The sequence below is a fragment of the Catharus ustulatus genome, chromosome 5, assembly GCF_009819885.2.
Source record: "Catharus ustulatus isolate bCatUst1 chromosome 5, bCatUst1.pri.v2, whole genome shotgun sequence".
In the NCBI taxonomy this organism is placed as follows: domain Eukaryota; kingdom Metazoa; phylum Chordata; class Aves; order Passeriformes; family Turdidae; genus Catharus; species Catharus ustulatus.
This window is the reverse complement of record NC_046225.1, coordinates 49931090-49952617: the sequence shown is the minus strand read 5'-3', so window position 1 is coordinate 49952617 and position 21528 is coordinate 49931090. Positions and strand designations below refer to the sequence as shown.

The window sequence follows — 21528 nt, the reverse complement described above, 5'->3', positions numbered from 1 at the left end:
ACACTATAAAATAAAGTAATTTGCATTTGAATTCCTTGTGCTGCAGAGAGATATACTTCCTTTTGTCAAAGGTGACTGATACACAAGTCACACAAAACATTTTTTGGAGAAAAAGTTTAGTATCCAGTGGCTTATGCAACATGAGACAGGAAAGTGTTGCATGTTGCAAACTGTGCTGTGTAGAGGTTTCTGCAAAGCAATCACTGGTTTTTAAAGCTATTTCACTAGAGTATTTAAAAGAGCTGTTAACCCAACTTCTCATTCACATGTAGGAGTTTCATAAAAATTCATTTTAGAATATAAAGCAAATGTCTCCCTGGCCATTTCAAAGAGATTGTATCACTTGTTTCAAAACATGAAGATGCTGGGCATATGATTTCATGTAAAGTTTTAGTATGACTAATAAGGTTGAATTACTGTGTTAAATAATCAGTCTTTAAAATAAGTGTGGGAAGAGGTAAACCAAGGCATTGCTGTATTTTTCTTTCTCTGAATTTATAGCTATAGTTCTGCTATTACCCTCTAAGATTTTTTATGGTGTATTTGCATGCTTAATAAGCATTACAGTCCAAATAAAGGTTTAAACAAACAAGAGCAAAAAAAAAAAAATCTTACATTTCATCAAGCCAGGGACACAACTATGTCAGATATACAGTAATTTCACGAATACAAGCCGCACCGTTTTGACCAAAATTTTGCTCCCATACCAGGAATGCGGTTAATATTCAGGTGTGGCCAATATGTGAATAATTTTCTGACATTTTCAACCCTGGGAGTGCAAACCAAGTCAGTGCAAACTGCAAAGTCGAACTCCTGCCAGTAAAACCCTGCATTTATGTGGTTGTTACAAATTGATACTCTGTTGCGCGGCGGGTGGAGCTGCTCCGTGTAGGCAGCACAGGAGGTGGGGAAGGCGGGGCAGCTCTCTCCTGCTGGCCCCACGGCTCGGGGGAATCTCCGGCTGGTCGTGGCTCAGGGGGCTCCCGTCCCCGCGTGCTGCCGCCACAGGAGCAGGCAGGCTACATCCCCGGCTCCCATGGCCGCCGCAGGTGCCGGCGGGCTCTGTGCCCCCCCTGCCACCGCAGGGCAGCGCCGGGCCGGGGTGACCGAGCCCAGCGGTGGCGGCGGCCGGCCCCGAGCGGGCCCGCCGAGCGGCAGCGCCGAGCTGGGCCACCCAGCCCTGTCGGCAGCCCTGAGCCCTCATGGCCCGAGCCGAGCCAGTAAACTCTGCCCTGCCGCGGTTCTGTTACTAATTGACAACTTTGTTGCACGCGGGTCCTCGCTGCGAACACAGAGCGGCTTATACTCGGGTGCGGTTTATTTATGGACAAAAAACAAAATGTTTGCCAACACCCAGCGATGCGGCTTATACTCAGTGCAGTTTGTATTTGTGAATTTACTGTATTTGAAACCAACTACATTAGTAAATTGTGTTCATTTAGGGCCTTTCACAATAAAGTTCCCTTTGGTATTAATTTATTCAGTAGACTGAAAAGCCATTTAATAAATTCAGTGATCATGACCAACAGAAATATTTTCTCTCTGATTTCAAGAGACATGACTGATATTCCATATCATAAGTATTTTTGCCAGTGAACTCTTGTGATACAGACTGCACATTTCTGCCATAATATGCAATATTTGCTTCCATCCCAGAGGCACTACTGCACATATAAATTACTGTTTTTTGTGCAAAGATTGCATGAGTTACTCTGGGTAAAGAATCTGAGTTAAATATAATCAAATTTTAACACTTTGCTATAAAATTACAACCTGGATTATGTTTGCCTGCTTGTAGCCAAGATTTTTAAACAATCATTTCCAATAATCTTATTTTAACATTTTAGATTGGCACTTCATAATAACTATAGTTGAGTCAATTAAATGTTTGAGTAACAGAATGTGGAAGGAAGGAGACTTTATTTGAATTGATTGACTTTTTCAGCTGCTCTCTGAAATACATCCATAGCATGCTCACTGTCCTTGTCTCATTCAAAAGACACTACTTTGTAAAATGAGGTTTCAGTTTCAACATCAGAAAAGAGATGGGAACGTAGGAATGTCAAATTATTGGCATTAGCTGTATTTTTTTTCCCCTTGAAAATTATTTATCTCGAAAAGGAAGAAAGGAACTTCTAATAAAACAATTCAGTGGAACCCAGCAGTCTGACATCCTACAGACACTGGCTTTCTAACTGAGAACACTGTTTTTTCAAATATATTTGAGACAGCTCTAATATAAGGATTACTATGCAAAAGTGTATGGGTGAAGTACACGTGGTAAGTTTTACAAGGAAAACTTTTTCTTTCTTTATGCAGAAAATGTATCTTTTTCCTTAAGAGCTTGGAAAAGAAGATCACTTTTTCCCTTTGAAATTTTAATTCCAGCTCTTAAAAGAATCTGGAGAGATACAAATATTTTGAGTCTTTATGCTTAGTTGCAATTAAAACCTTCACCAAACTGGAGCATGCCCTCGTTCCTTAACGTAGAACCATGGTGATCAGTCTGATCTTGCTCTCATCAGTGCTTGGGCATCTTAAGGGAAAGCGATAGAAATCCTGTCCTATCACATTCCTCAGCTCAATTTACTCTCCACTACAAACAAACATCCTTTTTACGTGCACTTAATAAGCATTCACTATGTATTCTTTGTGCTGACGTGTAGTAATGGAAATTTCTGCAGTCTATATGTCTGGAAGATATTGCTCCCCAAAAATAATGTGTCTATGGTGGCAACAGGAGGATGTAGAAAGTTAATTTCCCATATTATCCACAGGAAAAAGCCATTTTAAATGAACAGATTTTAAAATGAACAGATAGAGAGTACATCAGAAAATTGCTCATCTCTCCAATTCATGCTATTTCAGTAGCACTTGGAGACTGATTTGTGATAATCTGGTGATTCACTGGAAAGAGCTGAAGAAACAATGTCCCCCCTGTTGACAATGATAAGCAAGAATGAGATTTCTTAATACTGCCAATGTACCTCTTGAAATTACTACTCAAGTACTTTTTGCTATTGCTGTTTTTTTCCTTCTGCTGTAATTAAAACACCAGAACACTGCCTTCTTATGTGTTTCAATTAAACCAAAGTCAGCTTCTCCATGAAATCCTGTCCAAGAGGTTTACAAGAACAAGAGACAATATACTAACTTTAACACTCTTTCAAAGATTTTAGCACTTTCAGTATTTAGTGGGGCCTTTATCTCAAAGAATTGCATTTCCAAATACTCATGAGAGTCCAGATGATTTTGTTTTCTCTGAGGTCACATCCTCATTATTAATTTAACTGCAGTAGGATTGTTGGTTGACCCTAGATAGTAGAGGTACCTAGAATGCAAGGGTGCCAGCATGTGACCTGAGTGTTTACCATGCAACAACTCAGACAAAATTTCATTTTCTTTCAATAGCTGATTTGATGGAAGGAAAATAAGTGTGGAAACACACTCCATGATCTGATCCAAAACTTCAGCCAGATTCACAGATGTGAATCACAGCCAAGAGCCCAGCCCCTTCATGGACTGACAACTGAGACCTCACGCCTGCAGAGCCAAGACTCATTCATACCAATCACAAGACATGGGAATGGAACCTTCACCTTAGTCCTGCACACTGAAGTACTTGACTCATTAGAGGGAATATGAAAGGTGATTATTGCTTAAAAGAACTGGGATTAAATTACTGCTGTGGGATATGTAGAGCATTTTCCCCTGGAGACTTTTCTCTTAATCACATAAGCTATGTCTCTATTGCTAAATAAAACCAGGCAGACAAGTGTCCACATGTTTAAGAACACTTTGACTTAGCAAGTGAGATGGTATGGTCCAAAACAGGTACAGGTAACAAACTATCAATTCAGTAATTCAGATAGTCAGAAGACCAATATTTGATCACAGTGTCTGGACTTCTTGTTAATAAAATAGAGGCATGATAGGAATGTTCAGTAACTCACTACACTGAACCATGGCTAAAGTCACAGTCCTCAAGCATCTGCCTTTCTGCAGTAGCCACCTCTTCTGTCAATGGCACAGGGCTCCCTCTTTCCCCAGACCATCCAGTGATGTGATTGGTTTTAGGACGTGGAGCTAATGTCCGGTCCATACCACTCGGAAATGTGCCAGTCCTAGGGGAGAAGAGGAATAAAATAGCAAAAGGGAGGTGACAACAGATGTCAGTAAACATAAAGGCAGAGAAGCGATGTCCATCTCACGTGCAGTTTTACTGACACAGCTGTTTCTTTACTGTTTCTTTGTAATCTGTTAATCTGTATCTATGTATATATGTGTATATGCTTTTATATGCAAGTAAGAGGTAGTTTCATATTGCAGCTAAAGGAAACTAACCCCCAGCTGTAATCAAGTGGTCCAAACATTCTCCTTATACTGTATCCTTAGCATTTGTCTTGCTTACAATGGACCAGTTTCAAACACTAAACTACACAACTCTACCCAAATTTCTGTCAGCTCAGGTCCCTGAATAAATTAACCATTGAGCAGGACCCCACCATGGTGAGGCTGTACTGGAATCCAGAAAGGAAGGTGCTTAACTGGGAGGCATAAGGCCTTTGTGTCAGCCACCAGCTATTTGGCAGGCTTGCAAATATGCTGTCAGCCAAGAAGATTTTTATTTAGCAGAGAGTTGTTGGACATAATATCTACTATTGCATACATACATTTTGACACCAGAAAGATTTATTCCTGAAGATTTGAAAATACAATTAATAAATAGATTTAGATGCATGTGTCAATTTGAAACTAGAACACTTTCTACTTCTTAGGATGTAATGTCTATCCAGTCTTACCTTGAATCTCACATCAAAAGTACGATCCCAGCACATACCTGTTGCTTCCTTTTCAGTGAAGGAACCATAAATACATAAGTAGCAAGAAACCTCTGTAGTCAGAAACTTTTGCTTATCCTTTTGGACACTGCTTTCTGGGCATATGAAGAGTACAGTAATTTCATGATTATAAGCCGCATCATTTTGACTAAAATTTTGCTCCCACTCCAGAAATGTGGCTTACACTCAGGAGTGGCTAATACGTGAAAAATTTTCTGAAATATCCAACCCCAGAAGTGCAGTCGAGGTGCCGAGCTGAGCACCTACCAGTAAAACCCGGCATTGCGCAATTGTTACAGATTGGTTACTGAGTTGCGTGGCAGGTGGAGGCAGGTTCCGTACCAGTAGTGCGGGGGAGGAGGGAGGCGGGGACTCCCTCCTTCAGGCAGCGCAACCCAGGGGAGAGGCGGGGACTCCGTGCTGCCATGTCCACGGCCCGGGGGGGAAGCGGGGGGCTCCTGCCTCCACTTGCCGTCGCCGCCGCAGGAGCAGGCAGCTCCGTCCCTGCCTGCCACCACTGCCGCGAGAGCAGGGAGGCTCCTTCCCTGCCTGCCGCCACCATCGCGGGTGCCGGCAGGCTCCGTCCCCACCTGCCACCATGGGGCCGCGCCGGGCAGGGGTGAGCGAGCCCAGCGGCAGCGGTGGCCAGCCCCGAGCGGCCCTGCCGAGCAGCAGCGCTGAGTTGGGTCACCTGGCCCCATCGGCAGCCCTGAGCAGGCCGAGCCCACATGGTCCGAGCCGAGCCAGTAAACCCCACGATCCCACAATTCTGTTACTAATTGGCAACTTTGTTGCATGCAGGTCCTCGCTGCGAACGACAGAGCAGTTTATAATCAGGTGTGGCTTATGTATGGACAAAGAACGAAATGTTGCTGACACCTGGAGATACGGTTTATAGTCAGTGCGGCTTGTAATCATGATATTACTGTAAATCATTTCTATGGACAGAATCTCTCAGAAGATCACTGCATTATTAACAGCTGATTCAATTTAGCTAGTTAGGCAAAGAATGGTTTCTGAAGTTACACAGGATTTCAACCACCGTTTTTGTATTGATGTTATTTTTATGCACTAATTGTTTCCTGTACTTGGATTGCCACACAGCTATACTAAAATGAATAGCTGCTAGGCAATGCTAATCCTTGCTGCCATCATGCTAGACATTTTATTGCCCCCCTGTTTGGACCTTTCCCTAAAAATGCTTTTTAACTTCATCTTGAAATTGAATTGTTGCATTTTCCTAGTCAAGCCACTTCTGCCACCTCCCACCAGAGATGCTTCTGCTGCTAATTTTTCATTGAGCTCTAGCATATCATAGAACCAAAAAATGTCTTGGGTTGGAAGGGACCTTAAAGATCATCTATTTCTCTGCCATGGGGTGAAACACCTTCCTCCAGACCAAGTTGCTCACAGCTCCATCCAACCTGGCCTTGAACACCTCCAGGGATGGGGCATCCACAACTGCTCTTGTAGTAGTGCATGGTACCCTCACTGCCAAGACATATGGGGCACACTCAGCCATTCTGATTTACGAGAGCAGCCAGCATGAGGGCTAGCCTCAACTAGAATGGTTTTTTAGCAATGAAATTTGATCTAAGAAGAAAGTTTTCAAAGTAAAAATAATGCCTCGGCACCAAACCCCTTTCAAAAGGCAAAGACAGTGGCAATATATTATTCTGTACCTTCCTCTAAGATCAAGAATACAGTACATCCTTAAGCTACTTCTTTCTAGATACTATATTTATATTTATTACCTGTAATTAAACAATATACAGCAACATTCTGCAATGATGTCCTAGTGATACTGTGTGCTGTGTTCACTTACAAAACACAGTAAGTTTTGTGTCACCAGCAGATACATGGTTTCTGCACTGAGGCTTTTTTTGACTGAACAATTTCTTCAATGGTCATAACCTTCCATACACAAATAATAAAATAAAGGATTTTAGTTAACATTTACAAATATCTTAAGAAATTAAGAATGATAATGATTTTTCTCCTTGCTACTTATTCCATTAAAAAATTGCTCTAGATATGGAAATGGAAAGCAGTGGATATGGAGATTCCAAGAAAAAGTAGTATGAAAATATTCACAGATACAGTAAAGGGGTCTGACATTAGTAGTCTTTTTTTTTTTTTCTGGGAAAAGGGAGAAAGTGAGGGTAATCTTGGGAAAAATAGACAATAAAGCAGTTTGAGTGCTCACAATGTATAAGACTTCGAGCCTGAATATGTTGAATCTCTGTTGAAAAAGAAAGACTGATATTTACTATGCAGAGGAAAAAAAAGAAGCCATGCATGAAAAGCAGCCTGGGTCTTGGAATCCAGCGAGAAATTAGGGTCATCTTGCATATCTTATAGTCTATATCCCAAGACAAATAATAACACTTTGAAAACGTTTGTTACTTTCAGTTTTATTAAATTACAACAAGATACTTTCTCATCAATCAATTAAATAGGCAAGACTAGAACTTGTTTATATATTCCTGAGTTGGTCTGCCATAAATGAAGCATACAGTTGAATGAGTCTCTAATTATGTGTTCACAAACTGTAGTGTATAAAGGAATTTACCTACCAGGTCACAATTTTTACTTTTTATTTGAAAAACTTTTTTCTCATTAACCACTGACTAGCCACAGTGAACTTTCTTCTCAGTCCAGTGTCAGGACAGAATCTCACCTAGAAGGATCCTAAGGGGAGGCTGTATGGGGGACAGCTGAGGTCACTGGAGAAGAGGACACTGAGGGGAGACTTCATCACAGTCTCCACCTTCCTTGTGAGAGGAAGAGGAGGAGCAGGCACTTATCTCTTCTTTCTCGTGATACCACTGACAGGACTCAAGGAAACAACATGAAACTGAGTCAGGGGAGGTTTAGATTAGGTAACAGGAAAAGGTTTTTCACTCAGAGTTGTTGAACACTGGAACAGGTTCGCCAGGGAAGTAGTGAGAACAGCAGCTTGGCAGAGTCCAAGAAGTGTTAGGACAATGCTGTCAGGCACATGGTGTGACTCGGGCATGGGCCAGGCAGGGGCAGGAGTTAGATTCAATAATCCTTGTGGGTCCCTTCCAGCTCAGAATTTTCTGTGATTCTATGTGTCCATTGACTCAATTAATTGTCAGCCTGAGGAAAGGACTCCATACCTTGCAGAAAGAGGATTCATTTTCAATATGAATTTGTACACTTCTGGCTTTGTTTATCTTGAATTTGCTGTATTTAGCCCACATTTGTGAAGGGAGTACAAGACTGAGAAAAGATTTATATCAAGATATAAGCAGCAAACATTTTTAGACAATAGACTGCATAAAAAAACCCCATGAAGAGTAAGAGCTTTTTTTCATCTCTTGTGACAAGAAAAGCAACAGATAGAATGCCTTCCAGTGTATCCAAGAGCAAAAGGATCAGAAAAATATAAATTTCCCAGAATTAATTGTGTGCCCAAAAGGTGTCATGACATCCATTTTTAGTAAACTTAGTAAACAGTTGGACCATAACCAAACCACAGTGGTTCACAATGTTTCTAGATTATTTATGGAAAAGTAGCAGCCACCTGGGCTTTTTTGCTTGCTTTTAGGAATTTTTAGCCTAATGGGTGATCACATGTAATCTGTTTGCACTTCCTTGTTAATGCAAACAATTGAGTGCATTGGGTCTTTTAAGACTATCAGACCACTGGTAGATGTATCTCAAACTCCTAATGCAAGTCATTACTGCCTCAGAGGGAGAGTTTCAGAGACGGACTTCATATTTTGTAAGAACAAAACTATTTGGGAAGTCAACCCTAAGTTCTGTAATAATAATTTCTCTCCTACTGATAACCTAAGAAATTTACCATTAAGAACTATTCTCCTATCTTCTTTATTTGGTCATTTCAATATATTGTTCTCTTGAGAAGAAGCCAGGAAATCCACATTTCCAGAGTGACTCAGTGCCTAAAGGATGATATACGATCACTGTCATCAGTTAGTGAACCACAATGATGAGTAAGTCATGAAAGGAAAAGAAGTTTCTAACATCAAAACATATAATGCTTAAAAAACAAAAGAGCTACATTAGATAGCATCCAAATAATTAATTGTCTTTGACCCCAATTTATGCATAAAGTACTTTAAAGGGTAAGTCATCACAAGTTTTGTCCTGATCTTAAATTTTCTTCTGTTATAAAAACATGCCTTTCAATGTGCAGATAACCACAACATTAGGAAACCTGTATTCTCCTTCTTCCACCATCCCAGCCAAGCTTGGTGATGTTTCACAGAATTTTATTTCTTAGAAACAGCAGGTCTTTAACAGGTTTGGCTGGTCCCAGATGCTGATATGTATACAGAGAACAGATCACCCTATTACAGTACCTTTCAAAATCAGTGGAATATTCTTTAATAAACTTGCATAAAGGCACAAACTCAAACTCTAAAGTCAAAAATAACATATCAATTCTAATTCACGATGCCAAAATCTTTATCTCACATATTTAACTTCTGCTAATATATATGAACATGTTTGGAATCTATAGAGGTTCCTACTGGAAAACCTAATTTAGTCAGAGATCTGATAGTTGCCACTAAAACTGTACCTTAACATTTTGTTGAAAAAACAGTGAATTGCATGTTCTTTTAATGAGCCTCTAGCTTGCCACAAGAAAACCATATCCTCACTCTTAGAAGGTGATCTGAGAGCAGTAAAACTGTACATGTAGTGCAACTTTTAGGGTGTCATGGAAGAATTCCAGATGAATTTGAAAGATTAATTTCAGGCTCTTTTCTGAGCAATTAAGACTCCTGGTGTGGGAGGAGAATGGTCAGAAGCAGGCAAATCATGAGTATTCCAAGAGGCATGAAGGACATAGATGTTTCCATTTTTCACACCTGTAATTAGTACTTTCCTGGTGCAACCATCTTAGCATGCAGTAAATGAGACACTGACTATTTTCACCCAGGTCAATTCTTGCCAGATTCGATCAGCTTTGCATTTTTTACTGCTGGGAGCCAGATGATGATTTTCCCTTGCTACAAAGCAGGATACACTTGGATGGGAAAAAAAAGAGAATGCACAAAATCCCCCAGTGCTATCTTTCCTCTCCAGAGGGTGGGGAAAACTGCTTAAATCACCTAATCATTTCATATGATTGTTTGGGAGTATAGAAGTTCTCCTGTAGAATCTTAAGCACTGGCTGCATAGTATCACTGCTTGTACAGAAAAATGTGGGTTGTGATCTTTGGTGTACCAAACACCTGTGATCTCAGTTTCTGAGCAGCTTCATATGCTCATTATATTGTTTGAGACATGAATCGATTAATACATGAGTATAGGCTAGTTTAAATTCATAAGGAAGATATTTATTTACAGAATCTCAGGATAAGTGTTCTATAGAATGTCCAAGATTTTAATTTGCCTCAAATATGTGTCCTTGCCAAAGACATATCAGAAGTCAGATAAGGTCATTCAGAAATTAATCACAGTTCCAAGGCTTTGAGCTAAGACAAATCAAAGGTAGATTTTAAATTTGAAAGTAATAAGCCCTTAATATCCCTTTGGTACTTGGCAAGTTCAATATGTTGAGGTTTTTTTCTGTGGAGTGGGAAAGGACTGCATATATTTCCCAAAATCAAAATGTATCTTGTATATTCTTTCATTTAGAGCAAATGAACCTTTTTTTCCCTTTTAGCATCTTCATAATTTGTTCTGATTCAGCAAGGTATTCAAATTTAAGGCTACAGACAAGAATGTGGAGTCAATAGAACTGCATGTGTCCCCCAGCTAAGGAATATGCTTAGACATATGTGGAATTCAGCCTTAATTAGTTTTTAGCCCTAATCAACGCTTCTTAAGAAGATATGGAGTACATCTTGGTTGGAACATTTTTTGTGCAGCAGGGACCAGGGTTATCTTGATCTGGCCATGAATGTCCTAAGTAATTAGCCAGCTTCATGATGACACTTATCAATTTATTTATTTTAAATAACGAGAAGACAAGGGAAGACTTCTAAATGTGGAGTTATCTTGACATTGCTAATACTACAAAATAAATGGCTAATGACAATGAAACAAAGAAAATCCTGAAGATAGGAATTCAACCACATAAGCAGAAATAATGAGGTACCTTCATTGTTGGTGAGGAATTCATTTAGACCATCACATTAGGTCTCTCTACCTATTTGTTCTTGCAGACTAAACCAAATTAGTTGTTTAAACTCTGTTTACTTAATGGAGGAAGTCACTGCACTTTTTTAGTGGAAAGAGTGGAGACAAGAGGATGGGTTGACTTGGTTTTGGAAAATGCATTAATTATGTTTAGACACTTTTGAACATACATTAGGAATGCTGATAGGAAATCAGAAAAATGCAGGAAATTGAACCCTCTGCCTATAGGATTCCAGGACAGAAAATTTCGGTCTGCATTTGTAAGACTACACATGAAGAGAGGAGGCAGGTCTCTAGTGAATAAAAGGAATAGAAAAATGGTGGACAAGGAGTGAGTTTCAAGAACAACTTTCTAAGCAAAATTTTAACTGGATGCTAAATTAATTAGAATTTAATGAAATTATTTTTTAAAACATACTTATTGTTTGCCTGCCAGCTCAAGTCATAGCTTCCTGAAATCTTCATTGCCACATCTTTCTCATTCTTCAAACTGATACAGAGAACTCTGCAAGTTGCAAGGATGTGAGATGCTTTTTGATTCTCTTCTTAATTTCTCTGCTACTGGGTTGTGCAATTATTCTGCTTTCCATATTTTAAATTACTTCCCCTAATACACATAAAAAGAGTTAGAAAACCACTGGAGTAAAAAGTTTATTGACAAAGATAAACATAAGTGAATAAAGTAACAAAAAAGGACAGAGGTATGTATAAATACAGAAGAAAGCATCAGTCTGGTGAACTTGCTTTTTCACAGCAAAAGCCATTTAGTTTGTGTTTAAGAATAATGGAAAATAGTAAAAATAATTAATAGAAACAGATATCACTGGGGCTACTGAAGTAAAAAAAAACCTCTAATATGGTTAAGTACATGAAATGATATAACATTTATAAATGGATACTTATAGGGAATTTTATGTGTTCCAGGAACTGCACTTATAGCAATTAATCCTTAGGACACCCCAGGGAGATGACTTAGTAAGAAATAGTTTCCTGCTCAGTTTGAAGAAGGGGTTACAAGCATGGAAACACGCTGTCATTGTAATATGCTCAAGACTAAATAGCACTTTGATAGGAACAGAAGGGCAAGAACTCCTGAGGTTCTGGGTTTCTGTTCTGCATTCATGTCATAAAAATGGCAGAACCAGAGTGAAGTGGGAGATAAACATACACAATTATTTTGTGTGTGTGTGTCACCACACTGTTCCTAGAAGTGAATATCATACACTGAAGTACCATAGAAAGATATCTAAAAATATTGATGCAATTTTCAGGATGGAAATCCATTGCTTTCCTTCATTATTTTCAGGGCTATGACTAATAGAAATTTAAGCTGCTTTAACAAAGTAAAAAACAAATAACAGTTGGGATGTTTTGGTTTGGTTTTTTATTTCAGAAATAGTAGGGAGAGAAGAGTAACTCTTTGCTGGTGCTTTGAGGATGAAACAAGAGCTGGGATAAGTTGAAAATGTCTCATATTTTCCCTTGAGATTTTAAGTATCAGTGGTTCATTTGAACAACAGAGGATGGATAATGAAAAAGAAAGAATGTGAAAAAGGGCAAAACAGAATATAATCAGAAAGGAATGGAAATAAATCTGACTTGCAATTTAAAATTCCTGTGTTATATTTGAAATACTTGGTTTTTTTCCCAACAGACTCATCTAAGCAAGTCTTCATCTACCTTACTGAGGTTCACACAATAATTTTTATGTGTTTCCCATCTACAAGAATTTTATTGAACATAGCAATTATAGACTATTATCTTTATTAGCATTGGGTACAAGCAGTAGACCAACCTGCCATTATACAGACAACAACAAAATCATTCCGCCTTCAAACAACTTACACATTCTTTTTAATGGGATGTGTAAAATATTATAATGAGGAATAGTTCTGAATTGCAGTGATTTTCCTGATTAATGGTGGCATGTGCAGAAACTTCAGAGACTTCTTTTTTTTTCTTGTTACTATTACATTTAAATAACCAGAGTTTTTAAAGCAAGCTTAATAGAGAATTAATATAGACATGGTCATTTTTATTCAGACAATTAATACCTCTTTTTAAACATCAGAGTTCTAAAATTCTGATATTTGCTTGTTCTAAAACAAGCAAAAAGGAAGAAACTGATATTAGTACAGCTGTGTGTCCTGAATACTAAAGATTGAATTATCCTGTCCTAGTGTCAGTGATAAGTCTATGGTCTTCAGTTTGCATGCTCAGAACGTTTATTGTGATGTTTTCATAGTTCCTGCATAGGAGGGATGTATAACGGTTTTTCTAGGGTAATATTCTCTGTCAGATATGCTCAGACATTATTTTTTGCATTCTGGATGCATAATCCATTTCTGCAAAAAGGATAGTATAAAGACCAACCATACTGTGAAAACAAAAAGTGAATCTTGAAATCCAATCATGATTTGAAATACAGCTATTCAATTGCCATACTCTTCTCCTCAAGGGGTAAGGAAGAGGAAAAAAATATTATTATGCTTCCCATGTGGCTTGAATGGACATGCAATTTGAATCTATCCTGTAGTTTTATGTATAGTAGCACCCCTGGTTTGCACTTCTATTTTTTTATTCTGCATCTAATCTCATAGGGAAAAAAACAGTCATGATGTATCCATAATAACTCACAATTACAATTATATATATTGCAATGATATGACCTTTTCCCAGAAAGCAGGATATGTCAGGTTTTTGGGGTTTTTTTCACTATTTTGCCACATATGGTCTGAGAAAGAAGCTGATGTGAAGCTGGAAGTCACAAACTCTCTGTTGTGCACGAGCAATGAATCCTTCTCCTAATCCAGGAAGATGAAGTTCTCTTACAGCCTTAAAATAATTTGAAGAAAGAGCCAGAAGCCAGGAAGACTAATTAAGGAACATGGTAGAAATATCTGTGTGAGGTTGCAACAATTCTAATTACAGTAATTTCAAATTATAAGCCGCACCATTTTGACTGAAATTTCGGTCCCAACCCGGAAGTGTGGCTTACACTCTGGAGCAGCCAATATATGAACAAAGTTCGGAACATCCTTAACCCGGAAGTGCGAGCTGTGGGCTGAGCCGAACTCGCAAATTGAGCACCCACCACTAAAACCCGCAATCGCACGACTGTTACTCTGTTGCTCGGCGGCGGGAGGCAGGGTCCCACTGGTACCACGGGGCAGCGCCGGGCTGGGGCGAGCCCAGTGGCGGTGGTGGTGCAGGCGGTGGGCCGGGGCGATCGAGCCCGGTGCCAGTGGCAAAGCACTGCGTGGCAGCAGCACGGCTCCGCTCGCGCGCACAGCTGAGCGGTTCCGCTCAGAGCTCCGTCGGCCATCCACCTGCCCACCTGCACGGCTGAGCGGCTCCGCTCAGAGTTCCGCCGCCTGACCGCCTGCCCACCCGCGCAGCTGAGCAGCTGTTTAAAGGCAACGCGGATCCATTGAAAATGCTTGCAAAATGACCACACTATTGTTCGTATCTTTTCCCGCTTTTAAATAAACTTACAGGGTACACTGCTGCAGCTATTGTTTGTATCTTTTTTCACTTGGAAATAATGTTTCCAAGGTCGGCACCTGCCAGTAAACCCCGTGATCCCGTGATTCTGTTACTAATTGGCAACTTCGGTAAAGTTTGCTGCCAACAAAAATGCGGCTTATAATCAGGTGCAGCTTATATATGGATGAAGACCTAAATGTTGCCGACACCCGGAGGTGTGGCTTACAATCAGGCGCGGCTTATAATAGTGAAATTATTGTAATTAGAGGCAAATTTGGAGGGAAAGAGAAAATAAACCTAACCCCTGGTAGCAAGGGATAAGAAATCATCATTCTTACTACTAGTGCTCCAAGTAGCCTCACGAGAGAGGAAGTTCACAGCCATGCATAAGAAAATCAAGAAGAAATTCTATTGAACACAATGAAAGACGAAAAGAACATCTTACAGAAAGAACTGCTAAAACCCCCAACAAAATAGTGTAATCCCCCAGCACCTAGCATAGCAGAAATGCTGAGTCAGTGAAAGAGGGAGCTTAAGCAGAATCCACCTTCAAAAAATGAACAAAGAGGTCCAATAAGAGAGGAAACCTCTAAGCAAATGCTATACAGAACATCTGAGCTAGTTACTGTGCCCTAACAATGGGTAATTTGGAGCAACTAGGGAATTCTTGCAGTGCCAAGACTGAGGCAGAACTGTACTTTGTGGTGGCTTATTGGTTTGGGCGGTTTTATTTCTTTTCTGACCTTTATGTTTTAAAATTTGTATTTTAAGAAACTTATTTCAGCCTGAGCTGAATCGGGTGATGAGTATACTCAGACTACTTGTCAGAAGTGCCCAGGACTCATCACTAAGACGTTACCAGATATTACCCCAGTTCTTTCTTCCTTTTGGAGCAACGCATTATGATACAGTGAGGACTTAGGGCAGAAAGCTTGGCCAAGAGAAGGGCTCCTGTAAGGGGGCATTGCCAGGAACCATTGGATCACATCAAAAATATCCTGAAGTGTGCAAGATGTAACTGCTGCCTTCATCAAACAGAAACTAAGGAAAACTTGTTAATGCTTTTGTTCCCTTTTGGTTTCCTCTTTCTCCTCTCCCATCCACAATTCTCCCTTTTTCTCATCCCTTTTTGAGAGGAGTTCTTTGGATCCCAGGACAAACTCATCTCCGAGAAGAGGCCATATTTTTCTGTTTAGAGCTATAACTCTTTCTTTGCAAATCTCTTTGCTCCAGACTTTTTGTATCTCCAAGACAAATTAAATTCCTAAATAACCTGCTTGGGGTTGGTGTTAGCCATAAAAGTTCTAATCCTTCACACATGTAAAGCACAAGAAAAAATAAGCTTAGCAGGAGCAGGTTTGGGGGAGGGTTTCTAGTCCTGTGTAACAGCAAGTCCCAGTACTTCACATTCCCTGCCATTTGTTTCTGCAGCACTTCAGCAACATGTAATTCCTTATTCTGCAGGTGACAGATATCTTTGGTGTTATTGCTGCTCTGTGGGCAGTAAGACTCCACTCAAATATAAGTCTAGGTCATGCCATGTGACAACTTCTTTACTTATTTGCATCACTGTAAGGCAGCCTGGCAATTATACAGAAAGTATGTTACCATGGCAACACAGGGAAACTGCAGCATCTTAAAAAAAAAATAAGACTGCAGAATTACTTAACATTTTATTCCCCAAAGACTTCAATATTCTGAGTTTAAACTTCACACAAAAAATTCTAATAAACTGTACCTATTTCATAAATAGTGCTTCCTACATCTTTTAGAAATAATTGGTTCTTTACATCAATGCATTATATAGTTTCATCTTTGTGGAATTAGTGAGTAGAGAGTTTAATGAGTAAAATACTCCTCTATCCCCTGTCCAGAATTTTTTTTGTAGCAAAAAATACCACTTATTAGGCAAGTCAAATGCAGTAATTATTTCAGCACAGTTAATGCGTAAGTCCCCTCACACACCTCCCACACAAATTACTGCAGACAGCTTTGACAGTGCCTGAGTCTTGGTAAAGCTCTGGAACAGCACAAAAGAATAGCTGACATATTAGTCTGCATAGGATAGAAAGAGCTAAGCCATCTGAATTATGAAAACAGACATAAAAAGGTAAGAGGGACACAACTATCCAATGTCCAAATCATGGGCTGGTACCCACCAACCCAAGATAAAAAAACACCCTGGCTTCTAGCACAAGTCAGAAGGTTCGTTCTGGCTTAGTGCCTGATTCAAAACTGAGGCTCAATCCAAGACGGCTTCATCATCCAAGTCCCATCAGCTGCATTGATTCTGGATATCACATGATTTTAACCTTTTAGTTGTGTGCTGGTGATCAGCAATGTAAGCAGCGTAAGCTATTGCTGTTATTATACATAGTGGCAATACAATAAAGTACACATACAATATTAATGAAATTCAAATAAATGAAAAAAAAATCACTACATCCCAGGACATTTTCTCTCTATGCTGCTACCATTTCATCTCACAAACATGGTCTATGCATGTAAAGGCAAAAGCTGTTTAGCCACCTAAGAGTTATTCTGTTCCTCAGAACAGAAATAATTATAAGCGTACATGAAGCAGTCATAGTTTTAGGGCACCTTCCTTGCAAACACAGGGCAGGCAGAAAGACCTTTTTGACAAAAATGGAACTGTGTGACACAGATACAAGATTTTAGAGGAGCCCATTAATGCATGACTAATGCTCTCCACTGAGGTAAATACTCTGACTTCAATTCTTTTTCTAAAAGATTTGACACTACTAGCAGCCTACTTTAAAGTCTGATTTTGTAAAACACACCATTCATTCATTCATTGGCACAGTCAATAGAAAAATATATATTGATGTCTGAAGATCAGAATTTGAAAAACAAAGTCTTGCTGCGCTGTGTCTCTGATCCACATTCCATGCTAATTAACCTATATATTTCAACTGAAAACAGATCTTGCTTCCTTATCAAGAAGCCTAATTATGTTACCTATATTGCATTTCTGAAATAGATGATAAAGTCCAGTCTCAAGTTTTTGCTAACACCATTAACAAATAAAATTCACAGAGAGCTGGTTAGGAACAGAAACTCTAAAAATGTCCAAAGCATTTTCACAAATAAAACATACATAATTTAACCACCACGGCATACCCAGAATTACCCACTGTTTTACTATGTACAACAATTATGCAAAAAAATTCAAAATAGCCCAATTGTCTTTAGTAAAATTCTAGATCTTAAGGCTAACAATACAATGGAAGATAAACAGTGCAATAAAACCTCAGAAATATAAGCAGCATTGATATGTAGACTTTTTGTTCCAAACAATAAACCCGATGAACAAGAACCAGAATGCCAGGCACAGGAAAGAGAAGAAGCAGCAAGAGAAGCAGAGGTAACACAAGGGGATACTTGATGTTGTCAGGGAGTCTACTGACATGTCAACTGGAGAAACAAGATGAGAGCTGTGAACGGAAAGCAGCAAACATGAAACAGCAGCTCAATCATTAACAAGCAATGACCAACTAATGGGAAAAGACATCCAGCTACGAGGAAGCCAACTCTTAACTAAAACTGCCACAGTGGAAAGGTGACCACCTGGCACCACTGAGAAGAAAACAATAACCAGCTTCACATACCAATACAATTATAAGAGGAACTGAGAGGAAAAAGCGGGAAGAAGGGAAGCCTGAAGGTAAAGCTGCAGGAAGGTTTTGGACACATTGCAGACACTACTTGCAACTAATTCAGTTTTGACCACAGCTTCATGTGGTTTAGTGCAACATTCACAATGAAATAAACAGATTTACAGGTATGTAAAGATCTGTGTTCCTTCTGGAGAAAATGGGGTATCATCACAGGAATAGAATTACTTGCCACCTCGGACTAACTGCTTACCTATTCCTGTTTGTAAAAGGGCTGAATTGAGTGATACTTCTGTTCATAGGATAGGATTGCTTCCATACCACAGCAATACTGCCCATCATGCCATGCCCCAAATAAAACCACATGTCTAACAAAAGAGAGGGAGGAAGCATGACACAGTAACATTAACATGGGAAGTGAGGAGTCAAGCAGGTTCAATTCCCTGCCCTGCCACACCCTTCTGGTGTAAAGTCTTACAAGGCAATTCAGGCAATTGAGGTCCTTCCAGTATCCTATATTTCATAGTCTTGGTATGGCTTTCCATTGGGCTGTGCAGGTGATGCACAAGCCTGCATGGGGATACTGCCTGCAGTCACACTGAAAGCCTTCCTATCTGTTGAATGAATATAAGAATCTTCCACATCCTATAAAAATGTGATCTGGGCAGAGATTTGGATGGCAAAGGGCTAATGAAATATTAGGTCTGTATACCATCTTTATTGACAGAGCACAAACTGTTGAAAAATCTAGTGGATATAGGCTGAAAGGAATGTACAGCCACCTCTACAGAAAACATATGGCTGAATTCAATCTTGGTGTAAACAAAAATACTCTAAGTTTCACACCATTTTTTTCCTTATTTTTATTTCACACTTTTCCCAATAGCTGCAAACTATCGTCAAAGCCCATCACAGATGAAGTCATTTCTGAAGACAAGTTATGCATTTTTTAACGCCATTTTATCTTTTCCCATATGTCATTCCATCTATTTCTGTTGCTCTTCTTCACCTTAAGCTGATTATGTATCTGGTAATTCACTCTCCAGCAAAGCCTGATTCATCTGTAACCACGTAAGGACAGATTCCATGATGAAATCTTTAATTGAGATGATTTGGAGGAGGGAAACTTCACAGTTTCCTCCAAAGATATTTTTCAAGGCATTCCACTTCTGGGGAAAAAACGCTCTCTGAAACCTGTGGAATTAACATAATAAATAATACAAATCCTAAGGTCAAAATTGCAAAATAGAGAAGACTGTTTCTGGACAGGTTTTCTTTCATGCCCGTGTGCATTTTCTTTTCCTTTTTAAGGTCACACTTGGGAGTGATAAGTTATATTTTACTGTGTCTACAGTACAGTAATTTCACGACTATAAGGCACACCCTTTTGACTAAGATTTTGCCCCGAACCCGGAAGTGTGCCTTATACGATGTACAAAGTCTGGTGCGCCTTATCTAATGTACAAAGTTGCGACATTTGCCACCCCAGAAGTGTGAGCTGCGAGCTGTGGGGGGAGCTGGCAGTGCCACAGCAGCCGGGTGGAGGCGCCCCTGCCAAGTGGATGTGGGCCTGGGACCCTGTCGGGTCCGGGCGGGCCCGGGGGCCCATGGTTGCCGGGTTGAGGCGAGGCCTCGGCCAGCAACCGCGTAGGGGGAGCTGGGGGCGGAGCCTCATTGAAAAAAAAAAGTGCGCCTTACAGTCCAGTGCGCCTTATGGTCGTGAAATTACTATAATTACAAAATTTTTACAGACATCTTTCTATATTGTCAGTCTTTCTTTTTTTTTGCTTTTTTTGCCTGTATGTCCAACCTTTTTACTCTAAATCAATGGTTTCCCTTACATTTACTTTGAATGTTTGGAACTCATGGATATGTTTTATCATTTCCATAAAAATATGTTACTTATGCCGTTAAATTGCTAGTCCCTAAAACAGGTCATTAAATAACTATATTGTTTGACATATTATTATTTTTAATACAACTGGTAGTCCTTCAGCACTTCTTTTTGGAACATGTGATATTACTCTTTTCAAGTAAATGTGAATTAATTTTTGCCAGCTGATTTCATAGAATGATATAAAACTCTGAAATTAAATCCAAAGATACTTAATTTCATTTGCTGCACTCTGTACAGCCATCGATTTTCTACTGCACTTTGAAAAGAACAATTCAAAGCATGCCTAATACAAAACAACTTTATAAGAATCGTAACACTTCTGCTCAAAATGGTTTTATATGTTTAGAAATATGTTTTTTGCTACAATTCTGTTGTGCTTCTAGAAGCAGAAGTTAAGTGTATGGAAGGCTCACCTCGATCTCTTTCTTCTCTACTCTCAATTTACTAATCAGTACAAACAGGTGTGGTTTTCTCCCATTTTCAAGCAAGTGACAGGTTAAGTGCTCACCCTGAACACAACAGAATGCCATGAATTCTTCAGAGCAGCAAGTCCCCCAGGCTCTGCTTCTTCAAGTGTTTCCTCACTTGTTCAGCTGTCCTCTGCTGAAATTATTTCTGTACGACCTTTTCTTCTTTCTAGTTTGTGTGCATATATGACAAATTTTGCAGAGAATCTCAATCTTTGCCATTCTCAATTCATAATTAATTCACTCTTCTTCATTTATTAATGAACTGATTTCTTGCTAAGGTTAAAGTATTCAAAAAGAAAAAAGACAGAAGTTTTTCAGTGCATGAAGGGCTCATCAGTAAAGAAATATGGTTTGGAGGCCTAAATCCCATAGGAATCCACACACTACAGCAGTGAATAACAGAAGCTGAATGTTTGGGGAAACTGGGACCGGATGTGTTTTGGACTTGCTTGTAAGCCATGTAAGTCTGTTTAGACTCTTTAGAGGAGGGAAACAAACCCCTCAACCATTCTCCTATAAACATCTACAGACAAAATCTTCTTCACAGCTTTTGAATATGTGTCTCCCCAAATTCACACATGTGGATAGCATTTATTTTCTGAGGATCATGAAAGCAATTATTTGAATTTTTATACAAAAAACCTTTTATAATCATTAGCATCCTGGAATGGGAAGCTCAGGATTTCAGGTGTCTAAATCAGGAATTTTAAGGCATAGAAGACTATGTCCCAGTGGAACTTTTACCATATTGGAGCAGCACAGTTGTGCAGGTTTGGCTCACAATTTACGTATACAAATTCTCCCCTATGTACAGTCCGATCGAATTGCACATTCTTTCCTACATATTGCAAGGTAAGGCGAAGTGTGGTAAGCAGAGATACTGTATCCATACTACTTGCAGGGACATTTTTGAATATTGCATGCCACTAACCACATCTGCTGGATTATGCATGCCTCCTGTTCTCCCTGCTCTCTTGTATGATTGAATGTTACACACTGGTTTCAGATCAGGCTCATTCTGTTTTCACTAACATTACGTTCTCATTTCTAAGTTCTCT

General features: G+C 39.5%; 1 long non-coding RNA gene across 5 annotated transcripts in view; it reads left to right on the top strand.

Annotated features, from left to right (window-relative positions):
* The window catches only part of LOC116996609, a 63669-nt gene that overhangs the window by 16715 nt on the left and 25426 nt on the right, over positions 1-21528 (top strand). For all 5 annotated transcript variants that reach the window (XR_004417968.1, XR_004417967.1, XR_004417966.1 and 2 more), the window contains exon 2: positions 3412-3648. This is a non-coding gene — a long non-coding RNA (uncharacterized LOC116996609). The remainder of the gene's footprint in view (positions 1-3411; positions 3649-21528) is intronic.